Genomic DNA, 14136 nt, shown 5'->3' on the forward strand with positions numbered 1-14136 from the left:
TCCCTGCACTCATTACGTGACCAAAATCACTGGATATGGCCCTCATATTTCAGCCGTTTGGTGCACATATATTACAATAAGTTCACTTTTCCTCTAGAAATTCTGTCCTCTGATGAATTCTGTTGTATCTTATCGAAGACGTTACAAAATGTTTACAGTAACTGATAATGCAGGGGGACTCATCTAATTCAGTGGGTTATCATTTCCCTCCGGAAGCTCATAGAAAGTGGAAATTTGTTTTAATGATCTCAGTAGCTGTGAGAGAATCAGAAGGTCCGCTCGTTGTCGGCAACCTGATTGTTGTTTCTGCGCATGGGTCCTTCGTCCGGTACAATGCTACCATTGCCCGGCTCGTGTTAGTTCGTTAGTAGCCTCGTCGGTCGTGGTTTCTGAACTCTGTGCGTGGGTAGTTCGGGCCACGTAATTATAACGAGCAAACCAGTAATTTGATTGCGGTCTTTAGCTGGCAGAAACATGCAGTACACATTTCTAGAGAGGGTTTGTATTGTAAAAACGTATTGGAAGGCCGGCCGCGGTGGTCTCGCGGTTCTAGGCACGCAGTCCGGAACCGTGCAACTGCTACGGTTGCAGGTTCGAATCCTGCCTCGGGCATGGATGCGTGTGATGTCCTTAGGTTAGTTAGGTTTAAGTAGTTCTAAGTTCTAGGGGACTGATGACCACAGCAGTTGAGTCCCATAGTGCTCAGAGCCATTTGACTCATTTGAACCATATTGGAAGACAGTGTCGTTGCTTAGAAGAGAATGGGCATCCCTTAGAGAATTCAATATGCATGATGTTCCAACAACGGGAGCAGTTTAACGACTGTACGCAAGCTAGAGACGACTGGTGTACTAAACAATGATATCCAGTACGGAGGTTACTGACAATGTTCGAAGACGCTTGGAGAATTCTCAAGGAAAATCGTTGCGGCGATTGAACCAGGAGACAGACATTTCATACGGCACATGTCAGAGAACTGCCAAGAAATCGGCATTACGACCGTACAGAGTGCACGTGATATGAACATCTACATCCATACTCCGCAAGTCACCTGACGGTGTGTGGTGGAGGGTACCCTGAGTACCTCTATCGGTTCTGCCTTCTATTCCAGTCTCGAATTGTTCGTAGAAAGAAAGAGTGTCGGTATGCCTCTGTGTGGGCTCTAATCCCTCTGAGTTTATCCTCATGGTCTCTTCGCGATATATATGTAGGAGGGAGCGATATACTCCTTGACTCCTCGGTGAAGATAAGTTCTCGAAACTTCAACAAAAGCCCGTACCGAGCTACTAGGCGTCTCTCTTGCAGGGTCTTCCACTGGAGTTTATCTGTCATCTCCGTAACGCTTTCGCGATTACTAAATGATCCTGTAACGAAGCGCGCTGCTCTCCGTTGGATCTTCTCTATCTCTTCTATCAAACCTATCTGCTACGGATGCCACACCGGTGAGCAGTATTCAAGCAGTGGGTGAACAAGTGTACTGTAACTTACTTCCTTTGTTTTCGGACTGTATTTGCTTAGGATTCTTCCAATGAAGCTCAGTCTGGCATCTGCTTTAGCAACGATTAATTTTACATGGTCATTCCATTTTAAAAAACTCCTAATGCGTACTCCCAGATAATTTATGGAATGAACTGCTTCCAGTTGCTAACTTGCTATATTGTAGCGAAATGATAAAAGATCTTTCTTTCTATGTATTCGCAGCACATTACACTTGTCTACATTGAGATTCAATTGCCATTCCGTGCATCATGCGTCTATTCGTTGCAGATCCTCCTTCATTTCAGTACAATTTTCCATTTTTACAACCTCTCGATATACTACTGCATCATCCGCAAAAAGCCTCAGTGAACTTCCGAAGCTATCCACAAGGTCATTTATATGTATCGTGAATAGGAACGGTCCTACAACACTCCCCTTCGGCACACCTGAAATAATACAAATACTGCACAAAACAGATCATGAGAAAAGTACACATTACTCTCCATGGTTTTAGGGATTTCTCAGTCAAATGTACAGACGATATGTCCATAATTTGGTTTACAGATAAGACATGGTTCCATATGTCCGGTTAAATCAACACACAAAACAGCAGATATTGGGCTGACGTAAGCTCCTGTGTAATCCATAAACTACGGCTGACTGACGAAAAGGTTGAAGTGTGGTGTGAGGTGTCATCTTCCAAGATTGTCGGCTCAGTTTACGCAGGCATCTTCACTGAATTTGCTGGGCAGCTGCATGACGTAGAACTTACAGAAGGCTATTCCCAACAAGATGGGGCAACGTGTCACACGTCTAACGCTTCCATGCAACATGTAACTAGTTTCTTTGGTTACTGAATTCTCTCAAAAAATCTGTCGTCACTCCCTTCACCCGACCTACCCCAGTAGATGTTTTACTGTGGGACTGTCTTAAAAGCCGGGTGTACAAGTATAGACCACGGCAAACTGCAGAACTTGGTGAGGCCATTATACGCGAAATAATCAATATAGGTGTGAATATAACTCACAGAACATCGTGGAATATGGTGAAACGAATACAGCTTTGCACCAAAGCTAGTGTGGGGTGCTTGCAGCATTTGCTGTGAGACCTTTGTGTGTGTGTATGTGAGTAATCTCTCAATTGTGTATTATCATCTCTCAGAATCGCAATGTGTTCATTATTAGTGTGCAGTCCTGAAGTATCGACCACACCGACCGGCACAGCGCCGCGAAACGACATCGAGAAGGCGCGGACACCCGCGGGACAATGGAAAGAGCTGGCAGCGCACACCTCCAGAGTTCAGCGCCCCCTGTCAATGCTGACTTAATCAGCCGACCATCACTGGTCGGCCCATTTCGGTGGCAGACTTTGACAGCATCGGTACTGCGTAATAGGAAGGCGGTACTCAGCCTGTGTTCTGAGAGTAGTAATAGATTGTCAATGTACTTACATGTAGGAGGCACAGCAAGCACAAGTAATTAAGTATCGTTTCTTCTCTTAATAGTAATATAGTCTTGTATTAATTGAATTGTGTTTTGGACAGACGATTTTTGATTTCTGCCTCCGGCCATCGCAACTTCTCTTCTTCCTTGTTTGTATCGGTGCTGACCCCCACAGTAGCGTAAACAATATTTGCTTAAAATGTTTTGACTCATTAAGGTAGTTCAGGTTTACACGGATCGTACTGTATGACGGTAACTAATAGCCGTTTCGTATAATTGCTTTGAAAACATGAAGTAACTTGCGCTCTTTGTAAAGTTCTTCCAAAGAACACGTATCGCACAGAGCCAATATCCTATTTTCATCTTATCAGTTATGCTGCCTCACCAATGCAAACATCTTGATTGTTAGGTGACAGACATTCTCCTTGGACGGGAAACGAACGTTAGTAAATAAATTCACAGAGACGCTAAGACGGCATTGGACCACCCAATACAAAGGAGTAACTGGAGATATTGGTGGGTGGGTTTATTTCAAATACCACCTCGAACGATCTGGATCCTGTAGAAATCTCGCACAGCCTTCGTCTTTTACGGCCTCTTCTTGCTCCTACGTCTAACTCGTTAGCATTCAACGTCTCGCAGATTGGTATGAATATGTATCGACTTGCTCCTCTAGGTGTGATTACCTTGCGAGATATGGTAATGAATGCGCTTGTTTCATCATCCTGAACGGAGGTCCAGAGAGAGAGGAAATGGAGTACGGCCAAGACAAAAATGTAAATCTGGAAGGTAGACTCCTATCGCGGTCCCGAACAAATGTCGCTGCTGATTAAAGTCTAAAATACAGTGAAAACTTGCAAGAAAGGGTCGTCCCCTGGGAAGAGAATTTCACCAAAGAAGGTGACCAGCGAAGAGTCTGACGGTAATTTCCCTATCAGTACTGCTTCCAAGACGAATTGAAGTCTCTTCCTCAGGTTCCATCTGTTTTCATTTATGATTTCGCTGGCTCACTTCCAAGCTGCCGCAATTCCGAAGTTTAATGTTTTGTAACGTCACGTTGTTTTCGGTGAATACACGTGCGGCCATATAATCGCTATACCAGAGGTTATTCTGAAAGTAGTAACTTTCCTCAATGAAAATACTTCGAATAGTGTTCTCTCGAGGTAGTGAATCGTTGTTAGTATTTGCAGACTGGTGCTAATTTTAAACCGTTTGTACCTATATTGAGTTAAAGGTCCATAACGCTCTAAAATTTGTCCTGACTTTCTCTCTCTTCCAGTATAGATGCAACCTTTGTCTTATTTTGTTATTTACAGTTTTGACTATCGAAAATTCTAGTCTTTTGTGAATGGTGTTTCATAAAGTGAAGCAATATTTAAATGGAAACTGCCTTAGAGATGAAAACTATGTGCCAGATCAGGAGTAGAACATTTGAGTGCACAAAAGCGAATAGTAAGAATAAAATGTGGTGTTCAGTCATGGAGGTGAGTGTGAATGTGTGTGAAATCTTATGGAACTTACCTGCTAAGGTCATCAGTCCATAAGATTACACAATACTTAACGTAAATTATCCTAAGGACAAACACACACACACACACACACACACACACACACACACACACACACACACACACACACACACACACAAGCCCTAGAGAGGACTCGAACTTCCGCCGGGATCAGCAGTCACGGAGGTCATTAGGCAGGTCCTCAAGGAACTAGGCATTTTAAATGACCTTTGTTACCCATTGTTAAGGCTGTTAGTCATTCAGAAAGGAGTTCAGTATCCAGCAATAAAATTATTTTATTTATTTATTTATTTATTGTTCTGTGGGACCAAATTAAGGAGATGTCTCCATGGTCACGGAAAGTGTCAATACATGAAATTATAACACGACAGTAGAAACAGATAAAATGAAATATAAGTAACATATTCAGGCGACAATTCGTAAGTTTAAATAAAGAAAATCAACAATGTAACACTGGAATTTGCTTAATTTTTCAGCTCTTCCAGGAGCTCCTCGACAGATTAGATGGAATGAGCCATGAGGAAACTCTTCAGTTTAGACTTAAAAGTGTTTGGGCTACTGCTAAGGTTTTTGAGTTCTTGTGGTAGCTTATTGAAAATGGATGCAGCAGAATACTGCACTCCTTTCTGCACAAGAGTCAGGGAAGTGCATTCCATATGCCGATTTGATGTCTGCTTAGTATTAACTGAGTGAAAGCTGCTAACTCTTGGGAATAAGCTAATATTGCTAACAACAAACGACATTAAAGAAAATATATACTGTGAGGGTAATGTCAGAATTTCCAGACTATTGAATAGGGGTCGACAAGAGGTTCTCGAACTTAAACCACATATAGCTCGAACAGCCCGTTTTTGAGCCAAAAATACACTTTTTGAATCAGAAGAATTACCCCAAAAAATAATACCATATGACATAAGCGTATGAAAATATGCGAAGTAGACTACTTTTCGTGTTGAACTGTCACTTATTTCAGATACTGTTCTAATGGTAAATGAAGCAGCGTTTAGTTTCTGAACGAGATGCTGAACATGGGCTTTCCACAACAGCTTACTATCTATCCGAACGCCTTGGAACTTGAACTGTTCCGTCTCGCTTATAATATGCCCATCCTGTCTGATCAAAGTATCGGTTCTTGTTGAATTGTGAGTTAGAAACTGAAAAACTGATTCTTACTGTGATTAAGCATGAAATTAATTTCAAAAAGCCACGAACTTATTTCGTGAACTACATTATTCGATACTGTTTCAATATTACACACAAGATCCTTCACTACTAAGCTGGTGTCATCAGCAAACAGAAATATTTTTGAATCACCTGCAAATACTGGGAGGCATATCATTTATATAAATAAGAAACAGCAGTGGCCCCAGCACCGACTCTTGGGGAACGCCCCACTTAACAGTGCCCCATTGGGAGTGAACATCACTACCACTCTCAATATTGCGGAGAATTACATTCTGCTTTCTGTTCTTAAAGTAAGTTGCGAACCAATTGTAAGCTACTCCCCTTACTCCATAATGGCCCAACTTCTGCAGTAATATTTTGTGGTCAACACAGTCAAAAGCCTTCGTTAAATCAAAGAAAACACCTAGCGTTCGCAACCTTTTATTTAATCCATCCAAATCCTCAGAGAGAAAAGAGAATATAGCATTTTCAGTTGTTAAGCCATTTCTAAAACCAAACTGTACATTTGACAGCAAATTATGTGAATTTAAATGCTCCTGTAACCTTGTATATACAACCTTCTCGATAACTTTAGCAAACACCGATGGCATAGAAATAGGTTTATAATTGTCAACATTATCCCTGTCTCCCTTTTTATAAAGTGGCTTCACTACCAAGTACTTTAATCGATCAGGAAACCGACCTCTCCTAAAGGAAAAGTTACAGATATGGCTAAGTACTGGGCTATCATACATAGAACAATACTTCAGTATTCTGCTAGATACACCGTCATATCCATGAGAGTTCTTGGTCTTTAGTGATTTAATTATTAACTCAATCTCCCTCTTGTCAGTATCATGGAGGAGCATTTCAGGTAACAGTCTCGGAACACTTTTTTCTTCGAGCACTATATGATTCCCTGTTGGGACTAGGTTTCTATTTAGTTCACCTGCTATATTCAGAAAGTGATTATTAAATACTGTACATATATGCGACTTATCATTAACACGGACATTCCCACTACGCACTGATTCTATATCCTGTCTCTGCAGACCAGCCACTTCCTTTACGACTGACCATATGGTTTTAATTTTATCCTGAGACTTAGCTATTCTATCTGCATACCACATACGTTTTTCCTTCCTAATAACTTTCTTAAGCACCTTACAATACTGTTTGTAATGGGCTGCTGCATTTAGATTTTGACTATTTCTAACGTTTTGATACAATTGCCACTTTGTTCTACAGGATATTCTTATCCCTCTAGTCAGCCACCCAGGCTACCTGTTTGTGCTAGTACTCTGTTTTGAACGTTCTAAAGGAAAGCAACATTCAAAGAGCACGAGAAAAGTCTTGAGGAAAGCATTATATTTATCGTCTACTGTATCAGCACTATAAACATCTTGCCACTCTTGTTCCTTGATAAGGTTTACAAAGGTCTCTACAGCAACTGGATCAGCTTTCCTAAAAAGTTGATAACTGTATTTAACACGTGTTGCAGCACGAAAATCTTTTAGACTTAAAATTTGTGCATCATGATCTGAAAGGCCATTCACCGTTTTGCTAACACAGTGCCCTTCTAGTAATGAGTACTGAACAAAATCTTGTCTGTGGTTGTTCTCCTGTTCCCTTACACTCTCGTTGGAAAGAATACAGTTTGCATAAGATTATATGAATTAAGGAGGTCTACCAGCATCCTTTTCCTTGAACAATCAGGTATACAATTAATATTGAAGGTATCACATATAACTAACTTTTTGTATTTCCTGTAAAGTGAACCAAGAACCTCCTCCAGCTTTAGCAAAAATGTTGTGAAATCGGAGTCTGGGGATCTATAAATAACAACAGTTAGAAGTTGAGCTCCACTAAATTTAACCACAGCTGCACAACATTCAAACACCTTTTCAGTGCAGTACTTTGAAACATCAATTGACTCAAATGGGATACCGTTTTTCACTTACATGGCTACTCCCCCACACATCAAAGAGCTCCTAGAAGAGCTGCCAGCCAGCTTGTATCCTGGAAAGGAAGGCTCTGAATTATCTCCTTATTTAAGAAGTGTTCAGATATACCAACAATTTCAGAGACAACATCTACAAGCAGTTCACCAACTTTATCTCTAATACCTTGTATGTTTTGATGAAATATACTAATTCCCTCATTAATCGGATACCTAAGCTTTGTCGAAAGTGGTTTCTTTGTTAGAAAGAGGTCCCTTAAGCAGGAATACCTATCATCTGACTTCAATCTAAGAAAGGTACAGCTCTAACACCTACAACTACAGGAATTTTCCCATCAGTGGTCCCACCACCCCCACCTATGCTGTCACCTATAAGCTTTGCCAACCTCCCCTTTCCATACCTGTTGAGGTGCAGGCCATGTCTAGTGAAACCCGACCTGCTGATGGACTCCAGTTGTCCAATTACATAAAACTTCTGAGAACTAGCGAAGTGTGTTTTAAATCTAATGTCTCCTCGCCAGCCCACTCTATTCCATGGACTAATTTCCAGTTAAAAACTGGCAAACAATATAAAAAATAACTTATTTTTAAGAGTAGTACCTTGAGTAGGAATAAAATGATGATGTGTTACTTAGTGTTAACACAAATCATGTACACGTATCCTGTAAACTGACGCGTTCCACATCATTCGATGACAGAATCGTTCAAATGTAACTAACTAGCTAACTGCCTTCCCCGGACAAGTGCTACCTAACTACCAAGTGAAAATCCAACTCCTGCCCACAGACCGGCCTCATAATTTTGTTTCTCTTCCATCTCTTCTCCCACCTTCCAAACTTACGGGCAAAAGACAAAGATCTGTTTCGTCTCCTTATGGTATACAGTTTTAATAGCGCAGGAAGTTCCAGGTCAGTGCTTAATTGGCTACAGAGTAAAAATTCACTCCTAAACATTCATAATTTTCTATCACTTTTTTTTTATTTTTCTTCCAGACACAATCTTAGTGAAGCCCTTTTTATCATGACTGATTTCAAACACACGTTGTTACTCGTAACTAGATCTCTGGTTTCAGAAGACCGCCTCTCGAGCTTTCGATATGAGATATGTTGCACTGGGGGACAGGCGTGTCAAAACGTTCAGCGAAGTGGTCCACCCCTTATCGTCGCAGTGAATCTGTTTCGCGCATGCAGACAGTCAACCTAGTGAACAGATTTCCAAAGCGGGCTGCTGTGACGCCTTCCTAGGCATTTCCCGTCAGCGACTTCAGTGAATACTGACAGAGCCCATACCAAGGACTAGCAGTGTGACCTAAAAACTTGGAGAGATGTTCTGTCCACTGATATGTGTATATTTTCTGCACGTCCTGTAGGGGTTTATGACTCTTCCAACAACCTATAGGTACTTATGAATAAACCTGTGTCTTGACCACGTTTAAAAACTGTAATAAAAAAGACGGAAAAGTATACACGGTAATCCTAAATGCCTTTGAACTTTTGCCACTTTTAACAGCAATTGTCGTAGAGTACAATGAAAATATATGTGATTCACATCTATAGATCTCAGCTCCATTTCGGGAACACAGAGCACATTGCAAGTGATGTGCAAGGCTATATAAATACTGCGGTTGCAAAATTCATCAGATAGCGACATTTAAATATACGGTACTGCGGCGTACACGAGATTGGCGGAGCTATAATTTGTAGTTAGGTGAGTGATTACAGCTGCATGACGGGAATTAACAGAGCGGTGGTTGGAGCGAGACCCCTGGGACATTCCATACCGGAAGTCGTTACGGAATTCAGTATTCTGAGATATATGGTGTCAAGAAAATCGTAGCCCGGCCAGACGAGTCCCGATTTCAGCTGGTGAGAGCTGATGGAAGACGTAGAGTGTAGTGCAGACTCCACGAAGCCGTCGACCGAAGCTGGTGATGGCCCCATAGTAGTTTGGCTGTGTTTCCAGGTAATGGACTGGGTGCTCTGCTGCAACTGAACCGATCATTGACTGGAAATGTTTGGCTTCGTGGAGGCCATTTGCAGATATACATAGTCTTCATGTTCTTTGACAACGATGGAATTTTTGTGGATGCACTTCGCCATGTCAGAGCATTCTGGGTAATTCGTGCGGATGATTTGGCCACCCAGATCGTCCGACATCAACCCCATCGAACTCTTATGGCACATATTCGGGAGGTGAGTTTGTGCACAAAATCCTGCAGCGGCAACACTTTCGCAATTATGGACCGTTATAAAGGCAGCATGAATCATTATTTCTGCGGGGACTTCCAACGATTCGTTGAGTCTGTGCCATGTGGAGTTGCTGCACTAAGCCGCGAAAAAGCAGCTACAACACGATATCAGGAGGTCCAATGACTTTTGTCACACCAGGGAATTACGTTCTATGTTTAAATTGTTTGCATCGATTCATCATCTCTGTATACATTGGCATTTGTAAAGTACTCCATCAAGTCCTAAGTATATCTGCACCGTTGCAATTTCCGCAATTCTATAAAAAATCATCTGCAGCGCCCTGACAACGTTTAGCAACAGCGGGACTCATCAGCAGAAGCAGCATTTTCCTGAAGACGGCGACCAGTTGGATCACCGAAATATCGAGTCAAGTGGATTTTAGGATCCGGCAGCAAACCCGAAGAGACTTTCAAGACTTATTACGCCGGGAAAGAATACGTAATCACATCAAATATTACAACACTTGACAACAGAAACGAAAGTCGCAACAGCCCTCAAGCCTTGTGTTACACTAAAACTGCCACTGTCAGAAGCTTTAGGTAGAAAACCACAGTCCTTTAATAGACATGGACGTATTGAAGGTTATATGCCCTCTTCTCCACTGACCAGTGACGTGATTTACCGAGCCAGGTTTAGTTACATCTATAGTACGTGGAATCTGAAACGCTGATCTAATTCCAGAACGATTTCACTCTGTATCGGAGTGTGCGTTGATACGAAACACCCTGACTGATTAAAACTGTGTGTCGGTTCAAATGGCTCTGAGCACTGTGGGACATCATCTGAGGCCATTAGATGCCCTAGAACTCAGAACTACTTAAACCTAACTAAAAACAAAACACACATCCATACCCGAGGCAGGATTCGAACCTGCGACACTAGCAGCAGCGCGGTTCCAAACTGAAGCGCCTGGAACCGCTCGGCCACGACGGCCAGCACTGTGTGTCCGACCGAGACTCGAGCTCTGAGGTAGGAGGCGAGACACTGGCGGAGGTGAAGGTGCGAGACGGGGCGCGAGTCGTGCTTGGGTGGCTCAGTTGGTAGAGCGCTTGCCCGCGAAAGGCAAAGACCCCAGTTCCAGTCTCGGTCCGGCACACAGATTTAATCTGCCAGGAAGTTCTCTAACTCTATAGATACAGCAATAAGGAATAGCGCAGTAGGCAGTACAGTAGAAGAGGAATGGACATCTCTAAAAAGGGCCATCACAGAAGTTGGGAAGGAAAACATAGGTACAAAGAAGGTAGTTGCGAAGAAACGATGGGTAACAGAAGAAATACTTCAGTTGATTGATGAAAGGAGGAAGTACAAATATGATCCGGGAAAATCCGGAATACAGAAATACAAGTCGCTGAGGAATGAAATAAATAGGAAGTGCAGGGAAGCTAAGACGAATTGGCTGCAGGAAAAATGTGAAGACATCGAAAAAGATATGATTGTCAGAAGGACAGACTCAGCATACAGGAAAGTCAAAACAACCTTTGGTGACATTAAAAGCAACGGTGGTAACATTAAGAATACAACGGGAATTCCACTGTTAAATGCAGAGGAGAGAGCAGATAGGTGGAAAGAATACATTGAAAGCCTCTATGAGGGTGAAGATTTGTCTGATGTGATAGAAGAAGAAACAGGAGTCGATTTAGAAGAGATAGGGGATCCAGTATTAGAATACGAATTTAAAAGAGCTTTGGAGGACTTTCGGTCAAATAAGGCACAAGGGATAGATAACATTCCATCAGAATTTCTAAAATCATTAGGGGAAGTGGCAACAAAACGACTATTCACGTTGGTTTGTAGAATATATGAGTCTGGCGACATACCATCTGACTTTCGGAAAAGCATCATCCACACAATTTCGAAGACGGCAAGAGCTGACAAGTGCGAGAATTATCGCACAATCAGCTTAACAGCTCATGCATCGAAGCTGCTTACAAGAATAATATACAGAAGGATGGAAAAGAAAATTAAGAATGCGCTACGTGACGATCAGTTTGGCTTTAGGAAAAGTAAAGGCACGAGAGAGGCAATTCTGACGTTACGGCTAATAATGGAAGCAAGGCTAAAGAAAAATCAAGACACGTTCATAGGATTTGTCTACCTGGAAAAAGCGTTCGACAATATAAAAAGGTTCAAGCTGTTCGAGATTCAGAAAAAAGTAGGGGTAAGCTATAGGGAGAGACGGGTCATATACAATATGTACAACAACCAAAAGGGAATAATAAGAGTGGACGATCAAGAACGAAGTGCTAGTATTAAGAAGGGTGTAAGAAAAGGCTGTAGCCTTTCGCCCCTACTCTTCAATCTGTACCTCGAGAAAGCAATGATGGATATAAAAGAAAGGTTCAGGAGTGGAATTAAAATACAAGGTGAAAGGATATCAATGATACGATTCGCTGATGACATTGCTATCCTTAGTGAAAGTGAACGAGAATTAAATGATCTGCTGAACGGAATGAACAGTCTAATGATTACACAGAGTGGTCTGAGAGTACATCGGAGAAAGACGAATGTAATGAGAAGTAGTAGAAATGAGAACAGCGAGAAACTTAACTTCAGGATTGATGGTCACCAAGTCAATGAAGTTAAGGAATTCTGCTACCTACGCAGTAAAATAACCAATGACGGACGGAGCAAGGAGGACATCAAAAGCAGAATCGCTATGGCAAAAAAGGCATTTCTGGCCAAGAGAGGTCTACTAATATCAAATACCGGCCTTAATTTGAGGAAGAAATTTCTGAGGATGTACGTCTGGAGTACAGCATTGTATAGTAGTGAAACATGGACTGTGGGAAAACCTGAACAGAAGAGAATCGAAGCATTTGAGATGTGGTGCTATAGACGAATGTTGAAAATTAGGTGGACTGATAAGGTAAGGAATGAGGAGGTTCTACGCAGAATCGGAGAGGAAAGGAATATGTGGAAAACACTGATAAGGAGAAGGGACAGGATGATAGGACATCTGCTAAGACATGAGGGAATGACTTCCATGGTACTAGAGGGAACTGTAGAGGGCAAAAACTATAGAGGAAGACAGAGATTGGAATACGTCAAGCAAATAATTGAGGACGTAGGTTGTAAGTGCTACTATGAGATGAAGAGGTTAGCACAGGAAAGGAATTCGTAGCGGGCCGCCTCAAACCAGTCAGTAGACTGTTGAAAAAAAAACCATTAAAATTACTGCACAACGAAGACGACGTGCTACAGACGCGAAATTTAACGGACAGGAAGAACAAGCTGTGATATGTAAATGATTAGGTTTTCAGAGCATTCACACAAGGTTGGCGCCGGTGGCGACGCCTACAGCGTGCTGACATGAGGAAAGTTTCCAACCGATTTCTCACACACAAACAGCAATTGACCGGCGTTGCCTGGTGAAACGTTGTTGTGATGCCTCGTGTAAGGAGGAGAAATGCGTAGCATCACGTTTCCGACTTTGTTAAAGGTCAGGTTGCAGCCTATCGCGATTGCGGTTTATCGTAACGCGACATTGCTGCTCGAGTTGGTCGAGATCCAATGACTGTTAGCAGAATATGGAGCCGGTGAGTGAAAGGAGGGTAATACGGAACGCCGTGCTGGATCCCAACGGCCTCGTGTGACTAGCAGTCGAAATGACAGACATCTTATCCGCATGGTTGTAACGGAATGTGCAGCCACGTCTCGATCCCTGTCAACAGATGGGGACGATTGCAAGACAACAACCATCTGCACGAATAGTTCTACGACGTTTGCAGCAGCACGGACTATCAGCTCTGAGACCATGGCAGCGGTTACCCTTGGCGCTGCATCACAGACAGGAGCGCCTGCGATGGTGTACTCGACGACGAACCTGGGTGCACGGATGGGAAAACCTCATTTTTTCGGATGAATCCAGGTTCTGTTTACAGTATCATTTTTCGAATCCGAGTTTCGAGACGCACATTGGAACGCACATTGGAAGCGTCTATTCGTCATCGCCATACTGGTGTATCACCCGACATGATGGTATGGGGTGCCATTGGTTACACGTCTCGGTCACCTCTTGTTCGCATTGACGGCACTTTGAACAGTGGACCTTATATTTCAGATGTGTTACGACCCGTGGCTCTACCCTTAATTCGATTCCTCCAAAACACTACATTTCAGCAGGATAATGCACGACCGCAAGTTGCAGGTCCTGTTCGGGCCTTTCTGGATACAGAAAATGTTCGACTGCTGCCCTGGCTAGCACATTCTCCAGATGTCTGACCAACTGAAAACATCTAGTAAATGGTGGCAGAGCAACTGGCTTGTTATAATATGCCAGTCACTACACCTGATGAACTTGTAAGGTGTCAGGC

The sequence above is a fragment of the Schistocerca gregaria genome, chromosome 8 (genome assembly GCF_023897955.1).
Source record: "Schistocerca gregaria isolate iqSchGreg1 chromosome 8, iqSchGreg1.2, whole genome shotgun sequence".
NCBI classification, from domain to species: Eukaryota; Metazoa; Arthropoda; class Insecta; order Orthoptera; family Acrididae; genus Schistocerca; species Schistocerca gregaria.